The following is a 27068-nucleotide window of genomic DNA, read 5'->3' on the forward strand; positions in this document are numbered from 1 at the left end:
ATTTGTGTAGATAATTGATTTTCTCACTTTTATCATTCTCTTGTATTATGTTTAGGAGATTTACGAAATATATAAAATGCTTTCAAATGATTTTGTTGGATGCCAGAAAATGATCAATTCATTTTTCTTTGTTTAGGGTAAGATTTGACACCTATTAATTAAAAAATTATCAAAACAGATGTGCTTCTTGTTATTCTTTGCAGCATCCTCTGAGGCTGATATCTGGAGGTTGGAAATTCTATGATATTTCACTTGCCTCAGTTCTCTCTCTCAAAACCTCATAATCAGTCAGTTCTCAGAGCCACACAGATAAAATCCAATTCCCTAAGAAACTGTATGACTTCCTTTTTTATTATTTTATTTTTAGTTGTGGTAAAAAAAAAAACCCACATAACCTAAAATTTATCTTCCTAGCCATTTTAAAGTGTACAATTCTGTATTGACTAGTATATTCACACTGTTCTGTAACTGATCTCTAAAACTTCTTCAAAAGTCCCTTTCAAAACTGCAACCCCAAAGCAGGTAGACAACTTCCCATTTCCTCTTCCCCAGCCCCTGACAGCCACCACTCTGAGACTTTCTTCCTCTGACTCCTGTCTCTGCTTTTTGGATTTTCTCTAACTCATCTCAAAACCTGCTGTTCGGGCACACAAGATTTCCCATTCCCCATTCAGGCTCCAATTTTAAGACCTTCATCCACATTCTTTCCCCACCCATTGTATGGTTAATTTCTGACTCAGCTTTCAGATACAGACTTACAAGACTCTTTCAGAATGGGAGATATACACCTACTATGTGCTCCTATATGCACCCTTCATTTCCAACTATCACAACAATTAGCTTAAAACTTTTTTTTTTTTTTGATAGAATGTGAGCGCTTCAAAAGTCAAACCAATAGCTACATAAAGCAGAACATCTAGTCCAGCCCATCATTTTATTCTTGGCACCGTAGCACACACTAAATAAATAATTGTTGACTGGATAAGCCGGTCAGTGCTCAAAATACCTTTGAGTATTTGAATCTTCTTTTGTCACCTACTGGCTGTGTGCCCTTGGATACATAAAGATGATGATGATGATGATATTAATTACAACAATAATGACAGCAAGCAGCCCTGGCTGTCACTTACACAACACTTCCTATGTATGAGGCACTTTTTAAACCTTTACATGCAGTAACTCATTTACTCTTCCTAAAAACCCTATTCATAAGGTACTATGATTAAGCCTGTTGTCAGATAAGCAGAGAGGACAGGAATGCAGAGTGATTTGTTCAAGGTTACATAGCTCCAAAGAATGGAATTGTTCCTGGAATCAGACACTTTGAATCTGAACTCATGTTCAGAAATATCACTGCTTTCTGGGGTGGACCTCCATTTCTTTATTTATAATAAGGGTTATTGTAACTATTTCAAAATTGGGTGATGAGCATTAAGTGTTCTAATCTATGTGAGCAGCTTAGCACAGTGCCTGATTTGTAATGAAAGTTTAATAAATAACAGCATTTATTGCTGTAATATATGTCAGGTGCCTTGTTTGGTGCTTATAAGCCTGTAGGCTTTCAATAAACGTGAGCTGCCTTCTTCTCTCTTTCTCCTTAATTAGAGAAAGTCAGAGGCGACTACTAGTGCTGAGGAGTTAGGTCGGGAGCATATTGCAGTGGCAACCAAGAAGAAGGGTAGTAACTCGTACAAGCTGGGGAAGAAGAGCACAAATTTCAGAAAACAGCCTCCTGTAATGTGTGCTCATGCTTTGCTGGGATTGTGATAAAAACGTCTGGCTTTTGAATAATAGTTCTAATTTTGAAAGCATGTTCACGTTTCTCATGTCATCTTTATCTCACGGTTGGCCTTGGGAGAAAAGACATAATATCCCAATTCCCACGTTACAAAGAATCCTCCATGACTTACTGAAGATAAGAGTAGTTTGGGTACAAAGAAGAACTAGAAATTGTTGTTAATGTCAAAAGGTAATTCATCCTCAAACTGGGATGTTTTTGAGAGTGGAAGAGGAAAGGTAATGGTTAAGTTAGGAGAACAGACATAAACTGGGTCTGTCCAGGGTCTGGGAGGTGGTATGGGACCCCTTTCTTCTGCTCAGCAGATTCTCCCTTTTCTTGTTCACCTTTTCTCTTGCCCCACAAGCATCACACTGACTTAAAATATTCTTCTTCCTTGATCCAGAGAATGAGTTCTCCTTCTCAGGGTGTCCATAGTTCCATTTGCTATATACACAACGTTCCACACTGTGAAAATCAAATGTTATCTATTTGAAAAGAATGAGAAATTTACCCTGATGCAATGACTACACACACACACACACACACACATGTGTGCGTGCGTGCATGCATGTGGGTGTGTTTGAGATAAAGGATGAGAGGCTAGCATACTTGGCTTGGTTTGCTTCTACGATGGAACTTCCCTTTTTGCTCTATTGAACCTCCTTTTTTAACAGTTATGTTGAATCACGTATTAGTTTCCTTATACTGCCGTAATAAAGTGCCATAAACTAGATGTCTTAAAAGAACAGACATTTATTGTCTTACAATTCTGAAAGCTAGAAGTCTAAAATCAAGTTGTTTGTGGGGGTTGGTATTTTCACAGGCTTTCGAGGGAGAATCTCCTCAATCTCTGTGCTAGCCTCTGGTCACCCCCATGCTTACCTTGCCCTGCAGATAAGACACATCACTTCAGTCCTCCCTGTCTTCATATGTCGTCTCCTGTGTGTCTGTGTCTTTACAATGGTCATCTACAGTCATATTGAATTAGGGACCCATCCTACTCCAGTATGTCCTCATCTTGACATTATGTTTGTAATGGTCCTACTTCCAAATCAGGTCACAGTCTGAAGGACTAGGGGTTAGAAATTCAACTTTTTTTTTTTTTTTTTTTTTTGTGGCAGGGGGCCATTATAACAATTAGTAAGAACAACCAAAACCAATCATATATGGAAGAATTGGCCAGGGTTGCACAGTCTGTATCGATCTCTCTTTTGCGATAATCTGTGTCTTAGAAAAGCAAGAAATATAAGAACTAGTTGTGTCTGCTGAAGATATAACCTCATAGTGACCCTTCCTGTTCATTACCTGGAAGATGGTGACAGGATGCAATTTCATAGACAAATTATAAACAGAGTTACTACAAAATTAGTGTTTTGCTTAAATTATTTTCTTCACCTGCCGTGTTTAAAAGATACGAAAATTATTTTCCTTTTAAAATTAACAAAATTATATTAGTGTTCTATTGATAAATGTGATTACATAATGTCTTAGTCATGAATAGTTGCTGATTGAAATGGGAAATAGTTTGGTATTTTAATAGAATTATAGATTATTACAAGATAGATAGTTTACACTCCAGAATGTTGAGAATGACAAAGAAGTTATTACTCTAACCTGCTCTGGCTTTACATGAACTACAGCACATGGTGGTACCTGGATAGCTTCCACATTCCCTGCAGGACACAGCTGGGGGAAAGAGGCAATAGGGCCGAGCAAAAGGCACTCTGGGAAGAGTGACAGATCCTCTGGGAAGAGATCAGCAATCGCAAGCAATGAAGTCTCAAAGAGAGGGGCAAAAGTTAAAGCCACTGAAGGTAGCTCATTGAGGCACCAAACGGAGAGGGTGGATGGAGGTGCTGAGCAGGCAGGACGGAGAAAGCACAGGTAGATTGTTGGCTGATGGCTTCTGTGAATGTGGAAGGGCTGGGATTAGCGCCTAGCGTGTCAGGCAGTCCCCGGGACTAGTTGGAATATGGGTCTGGACTCACGAGAACCAGGTTCACGTGCAAGACCGCAGAAGCATGCGTTGCCCCGTTTCCTCTACCCACTTCTACCAAGATAAAGGAGCATCCTTAAAAGACCATTGCAGGTAAGTGTCCTGACCTTGCAGCTTGCTATTTCTTCTGAACCCACTGACTCTTCGGCATACGATGGAGTCTGTTACAAAACTCACAAGCATCCTTCGTGCCTCTGCTCGGGGACCTCCACAGTTCCCCACCAGGCAACTGACATTGTTCCTCTCTGACAAAATTCAGAGTTTTTCAGAGTTCAGCCTGCATCTTTACAGATCTCCTACTCTCCTTACTGTTCAAATAGATTTTCAGTAGTATCTGTGGAGGGAATGAAATCCAGAATGTGAAGCTGTCCATTACTGTTGCTCCTCGTCTCCTCCGAATTGCTATTTCTCCCAAATGAGGGCTCCATATGACAGTGATGTCCCTTCTGTCCACCAGCCTCTGACCCTTTCTCTCACGGCGACAACCTCCACAGAATGTCTTCCTTCCCTATCGCTGATACAGATGCGCTCGTACATTCTCACGCGGACTTGCTGCTTTCCTATCTTCCTGATAACAAGGTATCTGGAGGGCCTGCACCCTGGCTAATGGTGCCTCATCACAACCCTGCTCCTGGTTCAAAGCACAGACTGCATCCGGTGTCTCCTCAAAGCCTGTGTATGGCAAGGCTTTTGTGTGAAGGTAAGTCTTCGGTCCAGAGTCACGTTTGCATCTAATGTTTTCCTCTACAAAGTAACTTTGAGTGAACATTTATCCTGAGGGACAACTGGAAGTGAAGACACACATGTCAGTTTGTAGCCTTTCATATGAACTTATTACGTGAAACTTATGCTAACAAGGCAACAAAGAATTCATGAGACTCATTGTGAAGATTTGTGTGACCACCATATCGGATATCATTACAACAAAATCAGATCCGTTCACCTTTGATGGCGACCAAACGATTCATTTTGCTGTGCGCCCAGGCTTCTGTCCTTGTTTACTGTGCGCAAAGAGGAAGTGCAGATCGTCTCTCTGAGGTTAATTGTTGCTTTCACAGCTCACTCACCCTCTTCCCTTGCACCCTGTAGGATTGTCTCTGACCTATGACGTTCTTGTGAAAATTGATATCCATGGTTTATGGGTGACAGGAATAATTCAAATGATGACGGATCCCTGGAGGTGGGGGGTATAGTTAAGCATGCGTGTTTTAATATGACAGTTGTGAAGATACAAAAGCTCTGTCTGGCCTTCCTGGGCTCCCACTTTACATTAAAATGTGCTGTCTCCATCATGATTTATCTACTTCTTTCTGTTTTACATGCATTTTTGTATTTATGCTTTCTATGCAGTGACATTAAACAAATTTGATTATTTCGTTATGATCGATTCAAGTGCGAGTCCACACTCTGCATCTTTGCTCCTCAAAGTGCAGTCTCTGGACCAGCAACGTTCCATCACCGGAGAAGCTTGGTAAACCTGCAGAATTCAGGTCAACAGACCAAGAGAAGGGACTTCAGAGTTCTATTACCTCAATCATGGAGTCTTCCTGAAAGGGGCTGCTCACTCAAGTTACTCAGTTCTGGAACCTCCAAGATGATCTAGCTGAAAGCAGCCCTGAGAGCTCTAAGGAGTTCCTTCAACAGCCACTGGAAGAGGGAAGACAGCTCAGTGTGCCCCAGAACCATTAGCTCTGTCTACACACCAGGATCCTGAAAATGAAAGAAAACAAAATTTTTTTATCAAGCTTTGTCAGTGGAAAAGGACAGTTAACCATTCCCCCAGCTCCCCAGTCAACCACTCATCCAGTACCTCTAAGTCCTGGCCAACCAGAAGATATGTCTGAGACATCAGAGGTGTACATGGTCGTTGATGTAGCCTACAGTGCTGGTGTTCTCCAGGCGGAGAAAAGCGCCATGCGCAAGAAGCTCAATTAATATGGATGGCCATGAAATGCATTGAGGACAACTCAATGAACTTATTGCTATTACTACTATTATTATTACTCTCACAATATTACTAAATTTAGAATAAAAGGAAACACTCAAAGGATGAAACAAAATCTGACCAGAATCCAAACCGACCCCATGGGTTTAAGAGAGGAAACGAGAGAAGACCTGACCCTTGAGCAGATCAGAAGCAGTACTGTGAGCAATCCAGGTCCCTTTCTTCAACTTTTATTGCCAAGAGACCAAGTTTCAAGCAAAACAAGGTATCTGACCGAAGACATTTCCACTACCGAGACCCAGGTGGAGATGAAGAGACCAGCCTATGAATTAAAAATTGTGGCTGATCAGAATGAGAAACCTCTGAAAATTGAAATAGAAGTTAAATCACCTGGTAGTAATTTAGTATGTTTCTGTGACCTTAGTGTTTCTGAAGATGATTTATTGATCAAGGTCTCTGAGAAGTACAGATTACATCTGAATCTTCCAGAATCTGTGCGTACTGAAATGACTACAGCAAAATTTATCAAAGAGAAAGCTACATTAATCATCACAATGCCACTGGTGGAAGTCAAGAGCATCATCTGCTTTGGGTTTTCAGTGCTAACGGCATATGAATTACAGGACCTTCATGATGGGTGAAGAGGCAGTGGTTTATCTTAAACACTAGTTTTGTATTTTGTAAGAGTTCTTTTTCACCAAATGATGTTTTCTCATCAACTGTTTATCTTTTTTTTTTTTTTTAACTCTTTCTCCTTCTCAAACTTGGCATGAAGCAGAAACTACTAAAAACAGTATTGCCATGATACACTTTTTTTGAAGGTATTTCTAATGGTCTTAAAGTAACAAATATGATTTGGGAAATTCTATTTGTTTTCAGGTAACATGGGAGAATTCTTGGCTTACTGGTTGAAAAAAAATTTTTTTTTTTTTTTTTTTGGTCTAGGAAATTTTTACATCAGGAAATAAAAATTTAAGAAAGCAGAGTTCAGGTGCAGCCCTGAACTACTACGTCAAAGTTGTAATTCATAAGAAGCTTTTTCTTGATGTTTTCTATGCACATTAAAGTTTGAGCACTGTTCTGCATCTTTATGAAATATACTCTTCTTAGATGTGAATTAGTGTTTGGTTTTGAAACATTGCAACTGTTTTTGGGAATGTAGAACCCCTAGAAAAATAATTTAACATTTTACACACACACAAAAAAGTCTTCTAGCTTCTACCTGGCAGATAGAGATTTTACTTTGGGGTCACACAGATGAAATATTATAAAGAAACACTAGACACGATATCTTTGGTTACCTGAAAAGCAGGATTTCATTAGACACTCTGGGTTTAATAGGACTAAAAATTGAAAGTAGATTTTTTTTCCTCAGTAGTGACCCATTTTTCCTCACTTGTAACATCTGTATTTTATGTAGAAATCTATAGTATTGTCATAGAATTGTATATAAATGAAAATTGTGGCCAGGTGAATTTACGGGGTCTGATTTTTATGCTACCAACTGCAACTTGGGGTTAGTCCTAAGTCTGCAGTAGACTGTAACTCTTCTCCTACATGTTTATACATATGTGTGCAAACACACCTGCACTCAAGCATATTTGAAATTAATTTTGAGCAGCTCTAAGAGTTTTGTCTATAATGAAATAACCTATGTTCATTATAGGAGCTGTGGCATTTACAGAGATAAGTAGAGGACAATTCCTGCTTTCTGGACATTTACAAACTAGTATGCAAAATAAATTGAACAGAAATCACTTTGGTATGAAATGCAACAAAAGAGTCCCTGATTACTTTTGGACAGGGTAATCAAAAATACATTCTTTGATAAACTGGTATTTAATTGAACTTTGAAAGATACGTGATATTCTAACAGGTAGAAAAAAGCAAGAGCATTTTAACTGGGAAGCAACAGTAGGAACAAAGACAAGAAAACCAAAAATGATGAGCCATGGAGAGAAAATGACAAATTCCCAGAAAAGTAAAGTGAAAGATGTTTTAAAAAATAACCAAAAATTGAAGACCAAATGCTCTACTTGCCACTACTCCACAGTATGCACATCTTCTAGCCTTTCTAAGAGCTTAGGTATATGAAGGCATTATTCTCAATCACACTGGCAGATGAAAGTACTGCAGTGAATTTAGAAGACAAGTGTGCAAAGACATTTCTTAAAATAGTTAACTACAAAATCACGTGGTCTCAGAACGAAAACATCATTCAGAGACCTCTTCCCCCACTTTCATACAAAGGACAGAAATCCTTTTTGGTCTCCTTTATGGTTTCCATTCCTGTTTTGCTTAAATTCATTTCATGACAGGTTTCTTCACTGAAATTTGGAAGATAACTTTCGGAAAGCACTTTTTTTTTCTTGAGTTGATTGGAAATCAGAGGAAAACCATGCAGGGACCTACTCGTCTGTCCATCCCCGAGTCCCAAATTAAGAAATTGGGAACACATTCGTTTCTTCTCCTTAGACTTGAAATGTGTGTGTGTTGTATACTCTGTGTATAAATCAGTATAATAATTCTGAATACTCTGGTATCCCTTTTTTGGACTAGTTCCCAGACTTTTGAATCTAATGGACCAGTAAATTCAAATCAGATCAAAGGATTGTCAAGTGACTGCATTTAAAAAAATCACTATTGTGGATCTAATTTCACTTCCATTGCATAAATAAAAATATAAATTCCACTTAAAAAGTGGGAAGAAAATCATCTCAGAATGAAACAGCCCATATTTGACCACAACTTAATCTTATCGCATGTTGTAGAACTACGCACACTCTAGTCCTTATGTTTCTCACATTTTTCCACGGATTAAAGAAAATTTCTTTATCCTCGGCAGACTGGCATTTTGAAAGCACTCTTCTGTGTGACCTCTATTTTGTAAATATCTCTGGTTAAAATGTCCTGTCGGAGCTGAACACCTGGGGCACCTGGGTGGCTCCGTCAGTTAAGCAGCTGACTCTTGATTTCGGCTCCGGTCACGCAATCTCAGGTCCTGGGATCGAGCCCCGTGTAGGGCTCCGCGCTCAGCGGGGAGTCTGTTTGTGGGTTCTGTGTCTCCCTCTGCCCCCGCCCCAACTCCTGCACGCTCTCTCTCTCTTCCTCTCTCCCTCTCTCGCAAATAAATAAATCTTAAAAAAAAAAAAGAACACTGCATTCTCCAGCATGGTCTTCTCCTTTTTGGACCTGCCCTTGAACAGCCACAGACCCTCTTCTTGGCATTGTCAATCTGTTTGCTCACCTCGCACTCACACCCTCAGAGCCACCACTCCACATCTTTATCTATCTTTATCCATGAAGTTTTTGAACCTAAAGGCAACACTTTGTATTTATTTTCATTCAGCTATATCCTGTTCGCTTGCCCCAGTGTTGCGTTCTGTTGAACACTTTAAAAATAATGGCGATGGATCTCTATAAAGTTTATTTACAATGTCTTCAGGCTGTCAAAAAAATTTGAGCAGGAAAATTATATAAAACTCCTCATAGAACATACTCCGTGGATCAATAGTATGTCATTTTCTCTTTTGCTTGACATAAATAAAAATTGAATCAGTTTTATGTATTTTAAAAAAAATTCTGCCAGTTTGGAGTTTTGGCAAACGCAGCTTTGTATTTCTTCATCATCTGTTCAACGTTTTTTTTTTTTTTCTTTTATGAGGAGGTTTTTAAAAATAAAAATTCTGTATATTTAAGGTGTACAATGTGATGATTTGATATAAATACACATACTGAAATGATTACTACCATTAAGCTAACCAAATCTTTTCACAGTCAACATATTTTGGTGTGTGATGAGTGTACACTATTATTAAGTATACTCATGTCCGTATTTTGATATCTTATTTATCCTACACCACTGCAAATTTGCACCCTTTGACCAACATCTCCCCATTTCTCCCCCAACCCCAGCCCCTTGTAATCACCATTCTACTCTCTGCTTCTATGGGTTGGACTTTTTTTTTTTTAATTCCACATGTAAGTGAGATCATTCAGCATTTGTCTTTCTCTGACTTATTTCACTTAGCATCATGTCTTCCAAGTTCATCCATGTTGTCACAAATGGCAAGATTTACTTCTTTCTGAGGAATGAATAATATTCCACTGTGTGTGTTTATCTTCTTTATCCATTCATCTGTCAATGGACATTTAGGTTGTTTTCATATCCTGATTATTATCCTTATTATGAATAATGCTGCAATGAACATGGGAGTGCAGATATTTCTTTGAGATACTAATTTTGTTTCCTTTGGATGTATACCCAGAAGTGGAAATTTTGGATCATATGGTAGTTCTATTTTTAAGTTTTTGAGGAATCTCCATAAGGTTTTCCATGATGGCTGTATCAGTTGCATTCCCATCAAGAGTGCACCAGGGTTCCCTTTTCTTACATCCTCTCCAACATTTGTTATCTTTTGTCGTTTTCATAATACCTAAGAATATGAGATGATATCTCATTGTGGTTTTGATTTGTATTTTTCTCATAATCATTGATGTTGAGCACCTTTTCATGTCTTCTCTTTTTTATATGTCTTCACCTTTTATATGTCTTCTCTTGAGAAATGTCTATTCAGGTCTTTTGATCACTTTTTAATCAGGTTATATGTTTTCTTACTATTGATTTTTTTGAACTCCTTACATATTTTGGATATTAACCACTTATCAGATGTATGATTTACAAATATTTTCTCCCATTTTTTAGATTTCCTCTTTACTCTGTTTCCTTTATTGTGCAGAAGGTTTTAAGTTTGATGTAATAACACTTGTCTGTTTTCGTTTTGTTGACTGTACTTTTGAGATCACATCACATCACAAAAAGTCATTGCCTTGGCCAATGTCAAGAAGCTTTCCCCCTATATTTTCTTCTAAAAGTTTTATGGTTTCAGGTCTTACATTTAAGACTTTAATCCATTGTGAGTTGATCTGCGTGAGTTAAGGGTCCAATTTCATTCTTCTGCATTTGTGGGAAACTTGTTTTCCCAGCACCACTTAGTGAAGAGACTACCCTTTCCCCCTTGTGTGTTCTTGGCACTTTTGTTGAAGTTCAGCTAACCATAAATGCATGAATTTTTCAAGTTTTGGCAAACATAGCTTTGTATTTCTTCATCATCTGTTCAACATTTTCAAGAAATGTTTCCATTGTTTTTGTCATGATCAAACACATTTAAATTAAAACAATAACAAGAAAGAAGATTTATTATTTTGGTGCCAAGAAACTCAACAACTAATTTGGGGTCAGGAAGAATCAGGGGCTAAAGTTCATTGGTAACCTGTAGCAGAAGCCAGTTAAAAATAGGAAAAATGGCTATAACTGCTTAGAAAAGTAATGACTTCAAGAAGTTAGAAATGTGTCAGGATCCTAGGAAAGGCCTTAGATAGGAAGACAAACATCCAAAGGGCAGATGGCCACAGAGAGACTCAGGGCTAGAAGGAGTATTTCAGAAGAAAGCAGTTTTGTCCTTGTGTAGACCATTTATCTAAAAGGTGATAAGTTGACTATGAACAGATTGTTAAGAGTCTAAAATCTTTTTGGAAAGATTTAGAGCATAAACGAATTGACTTTAAAAAGCAACCAAGAATCTCATTAAATCTGCTTTCATCTTATTAAACCGTGGTGCTTATGTTACAGCCAAAGTCTAAATGTAGGCTAATACAATGGTGAAAGATAATTAGGAGATTAATAGATTGACACTCTAATGTAGAAGAAAAGAAAGTGTTGTGTAATTTGTGTAATGAATATAACATTGGATACATAGTTAAAATATCTGACATGCCATTAATTATTAAATTTAAGTCATTTAATATTTTTGTTTTATTGTGAATCATGTAGCAGTGATTAAGTCTTTCTTACATATAATACCGTTTTTCAAAAATTGACACTGATAAAGTAATAAAAATGAATATATTTTGCAAAATTTAAAATTTATATTTTTGTTATATATGCAAAAGTTCTGTGTGCCTTGATTACATGAATTTCATTTGAGGGTAATTTAAATTATAAATGTAAATGTATATAAATATGTATAATATGTTTATAGTCAATAATAAAGCATTGAGTAAGTTTGAGATTCTTTTAAGTTATTTTGTGGTGGGCAACCACTTCACACTGTATATCTATGAATTTCTGCTGTGTATTTCTCATCACGATTTAGCCTTAGCGACATAACTATTTTACAAGGTAGTGCCTTAACAGGACTTGCATTTGTGCAGATTCAAAACCATTGAGCAGGTGATATATACAGTAGAAAGTTCTATTGAGATTAAGTCAGTCTGTTTTAAAGAACAATTATTTATTTATTAATTATTTATTCAATAAACTGTGCATGCATGAGATAACCTGATCTAATCTCATAATTGACAAATAAATAGATGTTTTTAAAATAAAATAGTCAAGACAATTAGTTCTTTGTGGTTAATCCGAAGACCAGTTGTTTGGCACCATATAGCTGTTAACATTTTTAATCTCAATAATGTTCTCCAACTCTTTACAAAGCAGCTATTCTTCAAGGTCACTTTTTCATTATCTTTAACCTGAAAGAAGGCTTCCATAAGAATACAAATGTGACTTCTCTTTTACCTCCACCTTGGGCAAAGCAATGTGAAATATTATTGGAACATATTCTGCTGTTTTGCTATGAGTCTTAGAATAATTTACCCACTCCAGAAAGGTTAAGTCATGTCATCCCGCTAAAACCTCCTAAGCCTACAAAATAGATTACTTTATGGTAAAGCAGCTTTCCTTTCCAAGTGTGCTTTGCCCTGGAGGAAATGAAGTTGCCACTTTAGAATGCTCAATAACACCTTCCACTCAGCATTGTAACTCAGAGATTAATCAGTTTCTGCTCTGTTTCATCACTCAGTCAAGCGGCTTCCAAAATATGGTTGCCAACCCTTAGACTTACACCTATGCACTCTAGGATCCAGCCTTTAAATAAAGTAGGCTTTCTCCGTTGCCTTTTTTTTTTTTTTTTTTTTTGGTTGTCCTCTGTTTATAGAACAGATTTTAAAATCAGTTATTTCAAATTTAACACTTTTTTTTTTTAAAGATTTTATTTATTTATTTGACAGAGAGAGACACAGCAAGAGAAGGAACACAAGCAGGGGGAGTGAGAGAGGGAGAAGCAGGCTTCCTGCTGAGCGGGGAGTCTGATGCGGGACTTGATCCCAGGACCCTGGGATCATGACCTGAGCCTAAGGCAGACGCTTAACAACTGAGCCACCCAGGCACCCCTCAAGTTTAACACTTTTTATCCTTCTAAAGAAAATAAATATTCCTTATGGAAGTTTATTTTCTAATTTTAAATATTTTATTTTATGACATTTTAGTGTAAAGGCCTTCCATGGTAACATTTAAAAAAATACCACTTGGAGCTACGATTCTCTACTAGAATTGTCCAATTAAGTAATACAGTATAATTATTATTTTAGTGGAAAGCTAATATCTACTTAAAAGCATTGTTACTTATCACTGTAACATCACTGTGAATTTTTGTTTGTTCGCTTATTGCTTTTCTTTTTTGTTTTGTTTTTGATGTTAAAGAAATCTGCAGTATTGTGGTGGTTCGGGGTTTGTCCCAAAGACTAACTTTTATTTCCTTTATTCTGCCTTTTTTAAACATAAAAGTAGGAATTCATATTATCCATTTCATTCTAAAACACATCCAGATATCAAAAGCTTAAATGGATTATAGTTTATGAGGAGACTTTTAAAAAATGTGATCCAGTTCGTTTTAGTATCAGTTAAACATGAGTTAAATAATGTCTCCCTTCCTTGAGAAATTCCATTCCCATGGTAACTTTGTGTAGGATCCAGACAGACCTTCCTGTGGGACAGCGTGAAGTTCTTGCAGCATATTCTGGTCTCAGTGGATGATCTTGTGAGCTCACTCTGTTTCCCTGCAGATGATACACAGAGCCTCTAGACCCGTGCTCTCCGCATGTGGCAGCCATTGGCCACATGTGGGTATTGAGCCCTTGAAATGGTGTTAAGTACGATTGGGGGCATGAAGTTTTACAATTTTTATTTCATTTTGATCAATTTAAATTAAATTATTGATTTAAATTAGGTATGCAGTGTAAAATAAATTTACATTAAGCATACCGTTCTTGTTTTGCTAGGACTGTATTTGACTCTTGACATTTTAGCCTATGGTTAAGATATGCTGCAAATGTAAAATACAAGATTTCAAAGATAAGGTATAAAATGAGAAAGTGGACCATCTCAGGGAAAATTTTTATTTTGATTACATGCTGAATGATAAGATTTTGGATATGTTATATGAAATAAAATATACTATTATCTTCTGCCCACTTTTTGACTTGATTATTTGTTTTTTGGGTGTTGAGTTTGAGAAGTTCTTTATAGATCTTGGATACCAGCCCTTTATGTGTAGTGTCATTTGCAAATCTCTTCTCCCATTCTGTGGGTTGCCTCTTTGTTTTATTGACTGTTTCCTTTGCTGTGCAGAAGCTTTTTATCTTGATGAAGTCCCAAAAGTTCATTTTTGCTTTTGTTTCACTAGCCTTTGGGGATGTATCTTGAAAGAAGTTGCTGTGGGAGATGTCAAAGAGGTTACTGCCTATGTTCTCCTCTAGGATTTGGATGGATTCCTGTCTCACATTGAGGTCTTTCATCCACTTTGAGTTTATCTTTGTGAATGGTGTTGGGGCATGGTCAAGTTTCATTCTTCTGCAGGTGGCTGTCCAATTTTCCCAGCACCATTTATTGAAGAGACTGTCTTTTTTCCATTGCATGTTTTTTCCTGCTTTGTCAAAAATTATTTGACCATAGAGATGAGGGTCCATATCTGGGTTCTCTATTCTGTTCCGTTGGTCTATATGTCTGTTTTTGTGCCAGTACCATGCTCACTTGGTGATCACAGCTTTGTAATATAGCTTGAAATCGGGCAACGTGATGCCCCCAGCTTTGTTTTTCTTTTTCAACATTTCCTTGGCAATTCGGGGTCTTTTCTGATTCCATACAAATTTTAGGATTGTTTGTTCCTTCTCTGAAGAAGACATACAAATGGCTAACAGAAACATGAAAAAATGTTCATCATCACTAGCCATCAGGGAAATCCAAATCAAAACCACACTGAGATACCACCTTACACCAGTTAGAATGGCAAAAATGGACAGGGAAAGAAACAACAAATGTTGGAGAGGTTGTGGAGAAAGGGGAACCCTCTTACACCATTGGTGGGAATGCAAGTTGGTACAGCCACTTTGGAAAACAGGGTGGAGGTTCCTCAAAAATTTAAAAATAGAGTTACCCTATGACCCAGCAATTGCACTTCTGGCTATTTACCCCAAAGACACAGATGTAGTGAAAAGAAGGGCCATATGCACCCCAATGTTCATAGCAGCAATGTCCGCAATAGCCAAACTGTGGAAAAGAGCTGAGATGCCCTTCAACAGATGAATGGATAAAGAAGATGTGGTCCATATATACAATGGAATATTACTCAGCCATCAGAAAAGATTAATACCCAACTTTTACATCAACATGGATGGGATTGGAGGAGATTATGCTAAGTGAAATAAGTCAAGCAGAGAAAGTCAATTATCATATGGTTTCACTTATTTGTGGAACATAAGGAATAGCATGGAGGACATTAGGAGAAGGAAGGGAAAAATGAAGGGGGGAAATTGGAAGGAGAGATGAACCATGAGAGACTATGGACTCTGAGAAACAAACACGGTTTTAGAGGGGAGGGGGGAGGGGGGGTTGTTTAGCCCAGTGATGGGTATTAAGGAGGGCACGTACTGAATGGAGCACTGGGTGTTATACGAAAACAATGGATCGTGGATCACCACATCAAAAACTAATGATGTATTGTATGGGGACTAACATAACATAATAAAATTAAAAATATATATATATTACTAAAGTTAATTTCACCTGTTCCTTTTTCACTTTTTTAATGTGACTACCAGAATAGTTAAAATTACCTATGCGCTTTGCATTGTATTTCTATTATGTTTACAGCTCTGCTGGTTCAGATGGTGGAGACTTTGGTAGTTCTCTACACACAGGTGAACTTGGCAGTGAATTCCCACGCAACTTAAAATTTCCTCTGTCGTTACAGATTCTTTCCTTTTCTAACTTTTTAAGAGAAAATCCCTTATAATGCAGATTTCCCAAAATATGTTTTTGGCAATGTTAATAAAGCTTCTCAGGGTTTTAATATGCCACATGCCATACATATCTAAACATTATACCCTGAGGCAGCTCCCCAGTTGATTTCCAGGGAGAATCACCACATATAGCATTCTATGGATCAGATGATCAGGGGCACCTGGGTGGCTCAGTCAGGTAAGCAGCTGACTCTTGATTTCCACTCAGGTCATGATCTCAGGATCATGAGATTGAGTCTCCTGTCAGGCTCCCCACTCAGCAGGGAGTCTGCTTAAGATTCTCTCCCTCTCCCTCTGCCCCTCCCCTCCTCAAATAAATAAATAAATCTTTAGAAAACAAACAGACAAAAAGATGATCAGATATTGGGGAGTATAATAATGGTGATGCTACTCATTTTGTTGCTCATCGTCTATTCTAATGTCATTTGTGATATTATATAATGTCCTATGGATGTGACATGTATATTTTATATTGATACTTTCCCCTGCAGCTAAATGGCCTTTTTCAGCTGGTTGACTTTAGATTCCTCACTTTCCTTCTCTCATTCTTTCCTTCATCCTCAGACTCATCCTTGACAGGTAAAAGAACAAATAACATGAGTAAATCAAAGAATGTGTGTGAGATTCCCTACCCCAGGATGTAGCACATAGATTTTCATATGCTAAACATTTCTAATTCTTATTACTAGCTTCAATTAAATATTCAAGACATTAAGTTAAATACCAGAGGGCATTCAATGCTTCTGATTCAAAAATTATTCCTGACTAATGAGTATTAATTAATTCTCAGGTCAGTTAACAAATATTTGTTGAGTTTACATTGTTCAAGGAACTGTGTTGTCAACACTAGCGATTCGGCAGCAATAGAAACACATGAAATTTAATAATCTGAACTCACAGAGAATAATTGTATCAGTGAATGAATGCAGTATATTTAGCAAAAATAGCCAATGCTGGTAAAGCATACAGACTTGTTCATTTATTATTTTGAGATTTCTATTCTGTTTCTTATGTTAAACAGGATATCTTATGTGCAACTGCAAAGCAACCTTTTGTACATAATACAAGTAACAGAACAGTGAGTTTGTGTCTTATGAACTCCAATCGAAAGATTTTTACGTACTTCAAATTAGTAAAGAATATAAAATTACCTACTGAGAAACTAGATGGGCTAGTACTTGATAGAATTTACATGCTTTTCGTTTTCTTGTACCTTTTATTCTTTTCAGAGTAATTTAACACACAATATCCCATTTGCTACCTGATAAAAAATGGGGAATCTGGGAATGTTTTTCACCATGCCACGGAAAAGAGTGGTTAAATTACTGGATAGCTCAGTCAGTTGGGCGTCTGACTCTTGGCGCAGGTCGTGATATCAGGGTCGTGGTATTGAGCCCTCATGTCAGGCTCTGCGCTCAAGTCGGCTTGGGACTCTCTCTTCTTCTCCTTCTGTCCCCTCTCCCCCAACACGCTCTCTCTCTCTAAAATGCAAAATAAATCTTTAAGAAATACCATAGTTGAGATTCAGCTTTGTCATTTTGTTAGAATTGAAAGCATCACTTACCGAAATAGCCTGAGCTCTTTCAATTGATAACTGGTTCACTTAAGATGCTCCTGATTAGTAATCAGAACAGGGACAGTATTTGGTGAGACAAAAATCCTTCTATGAAATGTGCCGCTGATCGGATGCAGGAAACAAATTAGAAATAATTAAATTTAGGATTAAGTATTTTACCTTTAAGTTTTCTTAACTTTAACTTTTTACAATCTCAGTAGAGAGTCATATATACATTTTAACAGTGAGTTATTAGATTTAAAAAATGTCCAGAACTCTTCTTGAAGAAACACTACTCTTTCCTTAGAGTTATCTTCCAGAAGACTGTTACATGACATAATTTTAGTTATCAGTGTCGAACGAAAGTGGAAGACATGGTGAGTGTGGATTATAGAATATGGGCATATGAGACTCCTCACTCCCTTCCATATATTAGCTTTACACCAGGGTTTGGCCATCTTGCAAAAGTATGGGCTTGTTGAAAAAATATTTATTGAGGGAGGTATTTGGGGAAATGGAGAAATAAGTAAAATACTCTTTGCACTCAGAATTCATAGAGTAGAATAAGGCAGAGTGAGGTAAAACAAATGTATAATTAACAAAACCAAAGGATGGATGTTCATTTCCTAACAGTTGGAAGAGAACCTCGTTTCAGTAGATTAGGAGAAGGGTCCCATCTGGTAAAAGGCTTGATCTTCACAAAATAAGCATTAAAAATTAGCTGCACAGGATGGCAGGTATTTACAGGTAGAGAAGGAACAGAATGTCTTACAAACCGAAAGGACCATGTGGACATAAGGAAGAAAATGTAAATCATGATCAGGGTACAGCAAATAATGCTTTGATTATAGCATAACGTAAGTGTAAGCATCGGGGCTCAAGATGGAAATTGAAGTCAAGTTGTAAAGGTTTTGACTGTCGTGACACCTATTTTATTCAATGGACAATGAAAAAATAAAATTAGTGATGGAGCTGTAGGAACATTTATCTGTCAGTAGAATGGATTAGAGTGGATAGAATTTGGAGAAGTATTGGTTTGGATGTAGACAAGTTTTGTGAGCACTGAAGCCAGCTTTCTTTGAGATCAAAGTCCTGGTGAGATTCAAGCAGTTCGGGGAACTAGGCTGCATGGAAATGTTTCCATCAATAACTTTTAAAAACATTCACAAGTAAAAGGTTTATTTAGATTTTATATAGATTTTTAAATTAAAAAGATTATTTATTTAACCATTTGATTCAAAATGTAAATGGCCTTGGAAAGTTTGAGTGGGGATTCTTTCGCACTCAAGTACAAATCAGTTTAATCGATTTTTTTCTTCCCATCTGAGTTCACTGTAATTCCCCAGACAGATATAATAATTTAGAATTGGGTACAATTAATAAAAAAAAAGCCTAAAGTAGTGACAGAGCAAAACTGGTAGAACTATAGAACTTTGCTGTCATAATGGGAGATTTCAATATATGTCTCTCAATTACTGATAGGTCAAGAAAATGAAAAAGAAGCAAAAATAAAGAAGGTTTGAATAACAAATGTGATTTATTAAAAACTGCATAAAATAAGTGTTTATATGTAAACATTTTTTAAAAAAAGGTTTATTTATTTGAGAAGGAGAGAGAGTGGGAGGAGCAGAGGGGGAATGAGAGGGAGAGACAAAATCTCAAGCACACTCCCTGCTGAGCCCTAACTTGGGGCTCCATCTCACAACCGGGAATCATGACCTGAGCTGAAAGCATGAGTCGGACACTTAGCTGACTTTGCCACCCAGGTGCCCTTACATATAAACACTTTCTAGTTATGTATTATGCATTTAGTTTTTAAAACCATCTATTAAGCCATGCATAAAGCAGATCTCAACAAATCTAAATAAATTTCAAAGAATTCATATTACACAATGACACAGTGGGGTAGCAGGTTTTAGTGGACGAGCATGGGCCCCTAAGTCCCACTGCCCAGTCTCAAACCCTGTGTTCTTCACTTACGGAAGACTTTGGGAAGATGAATATTCTTTTTCTACCTATTTTCCCAACTGCAAATAGAGATCATAATAGTACCGATTTTATAGAGTTATTGGGAGTATTCCATAAATTAGTATATGGGATGTACTTGGTACAGTGCCTGGAACATGGTAAAATGATCTAAGAATCTGCTATTACCGAAATCATAGTTTTGTGCAGTATGGGAGCAATATGGAAGGAAGTTGTCTTTTTGGAGCAAGGCAAGACCTTGTCTGGATAGAGAGCCAGAATGGGAGTAGGGGTGGAAGGGAACGTGTAAGATAAAGGGCAGAAGGGCACACAGTAACTGGGAAATGGAGAGAGGGATCAGGAAAATGGGGATGGAAAAAAAAGGCAAAATCCTCTCTGTTTGGTGTTGAGTGGTTTGGGTGACAGCGGTGACATTGGACATAGGCTGCACCGTGTTGTGGGCCCTGGTTCTGTCCCTGGCAGCTCTGGAAATGTCTTTACAAATCCCGGTAGTGGCACCTTGGGGGATAATGGAACAGGTGTGTCAGTGGTCCCCCTCCTTATCATCGTAGGCCCTCCCAGGCTGTGAGCCGTGGCTGGACTCCGTGGGTCTAGTTGTTCTCATGGGCCAGGAACAGAGTGCCAGCTTTTGTGCTTCATCGGCTACTGAGCACAACCTGGTGTTGTATGTTTTGGGGCAATTTTATAATATCACTGCCAATTTTCTGTGAAGGCCAGATATCGCGCCTTTGAGTTTGGATCGTGGTATACATGTTCACAAATGTTCAGATAGAAAGTAGAAGCCGTGGTAGTCTTTTGGGCACATTTATTACAGTAGGAATCTGTTCTATCTCAGAATGGAGCCGCCTGCAGGAAGAGCAGAACGTTTACTCTTCATTCAGTCTGATTTGGGGGAAATATGTCAACACTTGCTTGAAAGACCCTGTTTAAAGAGTTATTACATCGTGTCCCTTTCCAATAGAGTCTTGAGATGAAGCTTCAAAATTTTAGTGCATCTCCAGCAAAGATGTAGAAAATAACTCTGTAAGAACACAGACTTTCTGACGGCAACGTCCCGAGGTAAATAAGAGAGTAACCCCTAAGTGCCGTTGTGGATGAATTAAAGAACAATCGATCTCAAAAGTCTATGCTAAAACAAAGTGCTAAACAGTGAAAAATTGAGTGCTGTAATGGAATGTTTTTGTGTAATGTCTTCAGAGGAAACTTGACTTTTTTCTCCCCAACAGAATATCTGTTTCCTTTAGACACAGATCGAATCATCAATATTTATTAAACACCTTGAGGTGAGCCCAGGATCTGAGTTATTGCCTGCCTCACTGGCTACAATAAATAATAAATATTGGCGCGATGTTCGAGAACAGGAATACCCTCATTTGAGGGTTTTTTTTTTTTTTTTTAATGAGAAAAAAATAACATCGATCATGATAAATATTTTACAATTTCTAAATTTTTTTTTCTCTCTGAATCCCATTATGAAATAAAAAGGAGTGAGAAATCAGGTCGGAACAATAGGAGCTGCAGGGAGGATGTTAGAACTTTAAGAGGCTTCCATAATCTCAGGCAACAGTCTCAGGAGCGTTTATGGAAACTGAGTGCTGGCAAGCCTCTGCAGTTTGTCTCCCCGGCTCCGCTGTGACCGAGGTGCCAGCCGACTTCTCTCCTTGCTTCTTCTTCCCACTGTGTCGGGAGACTCCCTGCCTTTAGTCTTGCTCTGCCTCACTTTCCATAGGTAGAAAGAAAACCTTGCGTCGGTAGTTCTAAGAAAATAATAAAACCATGGGTTATCTTGTTTCTCTGCTACGTGCGTTCTAAAAGCTACCTTCGACTCTTTGGGCTGCGGAACTTCCCACAAAAGGAATACCCATAGTGTCATGTTCGTTAAAAGATTTCTCCTGATGTTCATAATGGTTCCAGCCTACTCGTGGCCGATGAGATAGTTATGAATATTAATGAAGGAGCATGAAAAAGCTGTACAGTTGAATCATTCATTCAGGAGTGTCGAGGGCTTCCGTGTGCCACGCACCGTGAGAGAGATGAAATGTACAAACAGATCCTTTCTGCTAAGTTCTTCTCGGCCTAGAGTGCAATCTTAAGGTTTGTACCCTTAGAAACTTGAATTTGTCTTGGTATGGAGAGTATAATCATGCTAAACCTTGTCGTAGGAGAATATGCATGAATTTCCAATGGGAATTTATCGAACTTCAATAAAAATACCACTTTTACAGGAAGCAGATTTCTCAGGTTGGCATGACCAGCCTTTTGTGTTCCTGTAGGCAGACCAAGGAGTGAAACCGAAGTATAACCTCAAGGTTGTTTCGAGATCATGGAAGCAGAGGAAGAAGCGTGAATTGCATGATTCACATAGACCAGTGTGCTGAACTGGGCTATGGGCACGTGCCTGCCTTTTGCCGTGCTTTCTTTAATCATTAGTTCCAGGCTGATAAACGACATCTTTCTTCTGATTGGTAAATTCTTTATTTTGAGGTGTTAATGCCTTTGGCTAAGTTTTGGCCTTGGGGATATCATTTTTTTAAGACTTTGAATACTTCTTTATGCTTTCACAACAGTGACAGTAACTATCCTCAATTAATCACGTGCTTAATGTTCTCCAGGCCCCATTCTGGACCTGAAATGCATTATCTGTTTGAAGCCTCACAAGCCTATGGGGTATGTCCTCTTTCCTTTCTTGCAAATGAAAATGTTCATATCTCAAGAGGATTTAAAGAGCCTGCGAGATCTCACGTTGGATTAAACCCAAGTCCGTCTGAGTCAAAGCCTTCTCTGTCTGCTTACTTTCTGTGCTTCCTTCTCATAGTCATGCCCTTGCCTAACTGCCAACCGGGCTGCCTTTAATACATACACCTCTGTCTTTTCTTTCCCAGGCTCTCTGTTGCAGTCTTAACTCTGGGCGTCATTATTTGCTACCTAGACTCTTGGGCTAGCCTTCTACAAGGATTTCACAGCTCTCGTTCCCGGTGCTAATCTACTTTCCACAGTTGAAAGATCAATTTTCCTAAGGCACATGCAGATCGTGTCACTTACCTTTTAAAAGAAATCATTAAGGCTTCCTGTCACCTCCACAAAATAATCACAATTCTTGGTCAGATACACAGTATGCTCTGTGTCTAGTGTCAGAGTCCCCTTTCTAACCATCTTCCTCCTGACCCCCTTTGCACAGCCCATGGCCAGACAAACAGAAACACTCACTGTGTTCTCCATACAAATCTGCCCTACGGCCCCCATATGTTTCTCATCGCCTTTACTTGGTTAAGAATACCCTCAACTTCTTCATGTCTGTATCCCAACTGTCGCTCATGACTTAACCCTATGAAGTGTAACCTATAGTGATGGACTTGGGATATCATCCGTGGTTCCTTTCTTCTTTAAATACCCTCTCATCTCAACTGATGCTTCAGGTCCAGTCCCTCCCATGACCTTCCCTAGCACTGGATCTGCACTTCCATTACGGCCTCTATCACTGTTAGTATTATACCAGAGTGGTTTAAGTGTGCCTTTTCCTACCAGAATATAAGCACCTTGTCCCAGAAGTTAAGACTGAGACAAGGATTTGAGTACAAGCAATTTATTTTGGAGTTGATCCCCTTGTGGGGGCATGGGAGGTGTGAAGAGGGGAGGGAAGGATGTGTGTTAAGGAGCAGGTTGATGCTCTGAGAAACTGAGATTCAGTCCTCTGGAAATCTGTAAGACTTTTTGCGTGTTCCTGCCAGGGAGGAAGAAGCTGGGTTCTTTGTGTGCTAAGTTCCCTTTGGCACTGGTTGAGGGCGACGCCCAGGTACACTCAACTCCCTGGCCCTCGCCACCTGGTCTGTGCAGTCTGAACCAGGCAAGCCAGAGGAAGCAGTTAGGGACAGAACCACACGGTGTGCCTGGAAAGTGTGCGTGCCAGGAAATGTGCGTGCCCGGGGAATGTGCGTGCCAGGAAATGTGCGTGCCAGGAAATGTGCGTGCCCGGGGAATGTGTGGGGGTAGGACTGACAGTGTCTGCCTCTTGCCTCCAGGGCAAAATTCTGTGGATTTATCTCTACATTCTCAGTGGTGTCCCTAATTCTTCGCATGGTGCCGTTCACTCATCTGCTCCTTCGTTTAAAAACGATCTATCTGGTTTCTGTTAGATGCCAGGCCCTGTGCCCTGGGGATTGTGGCTGTCTCCACGAATGAGACGGATATCAGTGCTGCTCATGTGGAGTTCACACACCGTGAGAAAGGGTCAGGAAAGAAGGAGGGAAGTAAACAAACGGATGCTTCTGCACACACTGAGTAAGGGACACCTGTAAGCAAAATTTTGTGTGTCTGCGCTAAGTTAAAGAAGCAAAAACTACATCAAGAGAATTTTTTTTAAATCCTGTTAGTATGTCTTCAGGATTGAGATGCATGTCAGGGGCATGATTTTAAATGGCTGTCTTTTCACGCTTAAAAAAAAAAAAAATACCTACCTTATTTACTTAAAGCATTTTTTTTCAATTTTTATATAGTGGTTTTAGGTATAGGAATTCAGTAAGATTGCCTTTCAGGAAGACTGTATAAAAGCAGTTAAGCAGGTGCTCAATAGCTGTTTCTTATTAATGATGAAAGCATTTATCCTTTTTCATAACTTTATCCACAAAACAATAATTAAATTAAAAATAAATTGATTATGTCCTTGATCAATTATGCTTTTGCAAATATTTATCCTAGGAGAGGTTAAATTATTTTCCAGTGTAGAATTACTATTTAGTAAGGTTTCCCTGTGAAATGGCAGGAAATATTCTAACCACATTTGCCATTTGGGATACCAACACTCAGAGAAAGTCATTAAGAGTTGATGGAATTCAGCATCCAATTAGCACCATAACCTGATGTAAAGAACAGGTGTGGGAATTGTATGTCAGATATGCCATTGATGAATCTATACATATTGCCGTGAAAGGATTATCTTAATATTGATTTGATTTTGTTGTTTTATAACTAACAAAATGCTACTCAAGGGAATGAACGTTATGCCTAGCATATAGTAGGAACACATTAATGTATATTGAATGAATGAATGAATGAATAAATATGATGGTCACTGCCACTCTAGCTCTTAAATTTAACGATATCTGAAGTTGTTGTCTACTACCTTCATGTGCACCCACTCCCACTTCACCCTTTAACCCACACAAATAGTTTACCTTCTTTTGTTTACATCTCAAAGCATATATGTTATCCCTCGCTCATTCATACATATGCTGTAATCTTATTTTTCTGATTCCCCAAGAAAACTGGCAGGAACTAACAGAGTATTCCACCCAGGTGGCAAACCATTCTTGGACTAGTGATGCGTGCAAAATGTTGCCTATTTATAAAATGATCATGTGGACAAAGTGAGTACATTCACTAATATCTGAGAGTCGTCTAGGTTACTAATCATTTGACTTATGGTAAAGTAGGTGAAACTAATATGCAAACATTTTTAGCTTCATAATTACAGGTATTAATTTTATTACACTTAATGAATCTGAAAGATGAATAGTGATTAATAATACAATGACAGAGCCTATGTAATTTCAAGAAATTCAGTGTAAATGACATTTCACTGATTTTTAAGTGTTTCTTCACTAATTCCCCCCAAAACCAAAAGTAGTAATTCAAAATCTCCATTCTTTAATCTCCAGAGATTAAGAGAGCAGATATAATGTTATCAACAGATACCTCACAGATTGTGTCTGTCCTGATTCTATTCTATGGCTTTGTTTCTATTCCTAATGGGGTATTCTCATCCTGCTTCTGTCATTTCCAGTGGGAAAATGTGTAGTTTTCTACATTCATACATGTGTTATCTGAGATAATATGAAAACATTATTTTTGGAATATAATTTCTGCAAGACATATATAAAGTCATACTGATTTGAATACACGGTGGAGTTCAGTTCCCCTAGGCCCTAATAAATAACACAGTTTACCTTGTAGAATCAGTTTGGCATTAGTCCAGTAATACATTAGATATGTGTTTGTTCCTGATGACTCAGCAAGGTCAGTACCAGCAGGTGAGAGTTTGTCTAATGTATGACCAGAAAAACTCTGCAGTCAGACTTTTGAGCAAACGTGATCTTTGATGATAAAATTTAAACTTTACTTTACTTTTTGCAAATTATACATAGCCCTTTTGAAAAGGTATTGACTCCATTTCCAACTGCCTTTTTACTTACCCATTTTAAAGTTGTAGGGGAAAGCTCTTAATCTGTTGTTACTGGGCAGAGTGGTATTGTCATTTTGTCTTTGTGTATTCCCAAGTTACTGATTATTTGACCCAAGTTGAGTGTTAGGAGGATGAGAAAGAGTTTGGGGGCAGGGAATGAGGAGAAGCAGGGAGATTGGGCAAAGCGCAGACTCATGTAAGACTCATATAGAGTTGCCGCGTCTTTGGTCCAATGGAGGCTCTCCATCGAGGTCATTTTATACAGAAAATATAAAAGCTCATCAGAACAGAAAATGGTGACCTTTAATCCAAAGCAAACTTCTCATATGTAGAAATAAATATTAATTGAAAACAGTTTTTCCTAAAGATTTTATTTATTTATTTATTTGAGAGAGAGAGCGTGTGCAAGCACGAGCAGGGGGAGAGGCAGAGGGAGAGAGAAAGGGAGAAGCTGATTTTCTGTGGAGCAGGGAACCCGATGCGGGGCTTGATCCTAGGCCCCGGGATCATGACCTGAGCTGAAGGCAGACGTTCAGCTGACTGAGTTGCCTAGACGTCCCTAATTGGAAACATTTTAGAAAGCATTATGGTATCCTTTCCTTTTGTGGCTGGACATAAATAAAATGTATATGCTATTAATTTTTTTAAGATTTTATTTATTTAGAGAGAGAGCATGAGCAGGGGGTTTCAAAGGGAGAGGGAGAGAGAGAATCGCAAGCGGACTCCAATGTTGAGCATGGAGCCTGATGTGGGGCTCAGTCTCAGGACACTAAGATCATGACCCAAGCCGAAATCAAGAGTCAGATGTTTAACCAACTGAGCCACCCAGGCACCCCACTGTTAACAATGTTAATAAGAATTCTCAGTCAAAAAAAATTCTCAAAAATACCATCAAGTTTCTCCTAGAAACAACACTTGAATGAGACCTAGGATAAGTAGGTGATACTGATTTACATTTCATTTTGTTGACTTTACACAGTAAAATAGTGCTGAATGCAGAGATTTATATTTTTAAATGTTTTAATGTTGCACCTGAGTATCAAACTGAATGAACTAGTACCATTTTCCCTGCTTCTTCTGTGCTCATATTTATGACTCTGTAGAAATTTTGTACTGTCCAAGTGACTTAATCTCTCTCCTCCCAAATCATACATGGATGCATTTTGTATTCTTCAGAAAGAATATTCTGACCTCTACATTAAAAGAAGAAGGAAATTGTTTCCACCAGGCACGCAAATGGTACGATGGATCACTTGCAATACTTTAGAGATAACTGATACCTCATACAAAAATGTGAAAAGAAATCTACAAGTAATTAGGAAATGTGTCTCTACTCTGGTACTTTTAGCTCCTCTGAAAGTTATTTATTAAAGAGTATACAGTGAAACTAAATAAAGTATAGTGTTTTATTGTACTACTTTTTTCAAGAAACCAGCAAATCTTTTAGGATTAAGAAAAAAAAATGAGTATAATATAGGAAATGTAAGT

At 38.2% G+C, this 27068-nt stretch overlaps 1 protein-coding gene and 1 pseudogene across 1 annotated transcript in view; both read left to right on the forward strand.

The window, feature by feature from the left end:
* The window catches only part of NALF1 (NALCN channel auxiliary factor 1), a 607715-nt gene that overhangs the window by 84619 nt on the left and 496028 nt on the right, over nucleotides 1-27068 (forward strand). The gene's annotated exons all lie outside the window — the stretch shown is intronic.
* Nucleotides 5313-6362, forward strand: LOC110585792 (annotated as a pseudogene).

This window comes from Neomonachus schauinslandi, chromosome 3 (assembly GCF_002201575.2).
Source record: "Neomonachus schauinslandi chromosome 3, ASM220157v2, whole genome shotgun sequence".
Lineage (NCBI taxonomy): Eukaryota > Metazoa > Chordata > Mammalia > Carnivora > Phocidae > Neomonachus > Neomonachus schauinslandi.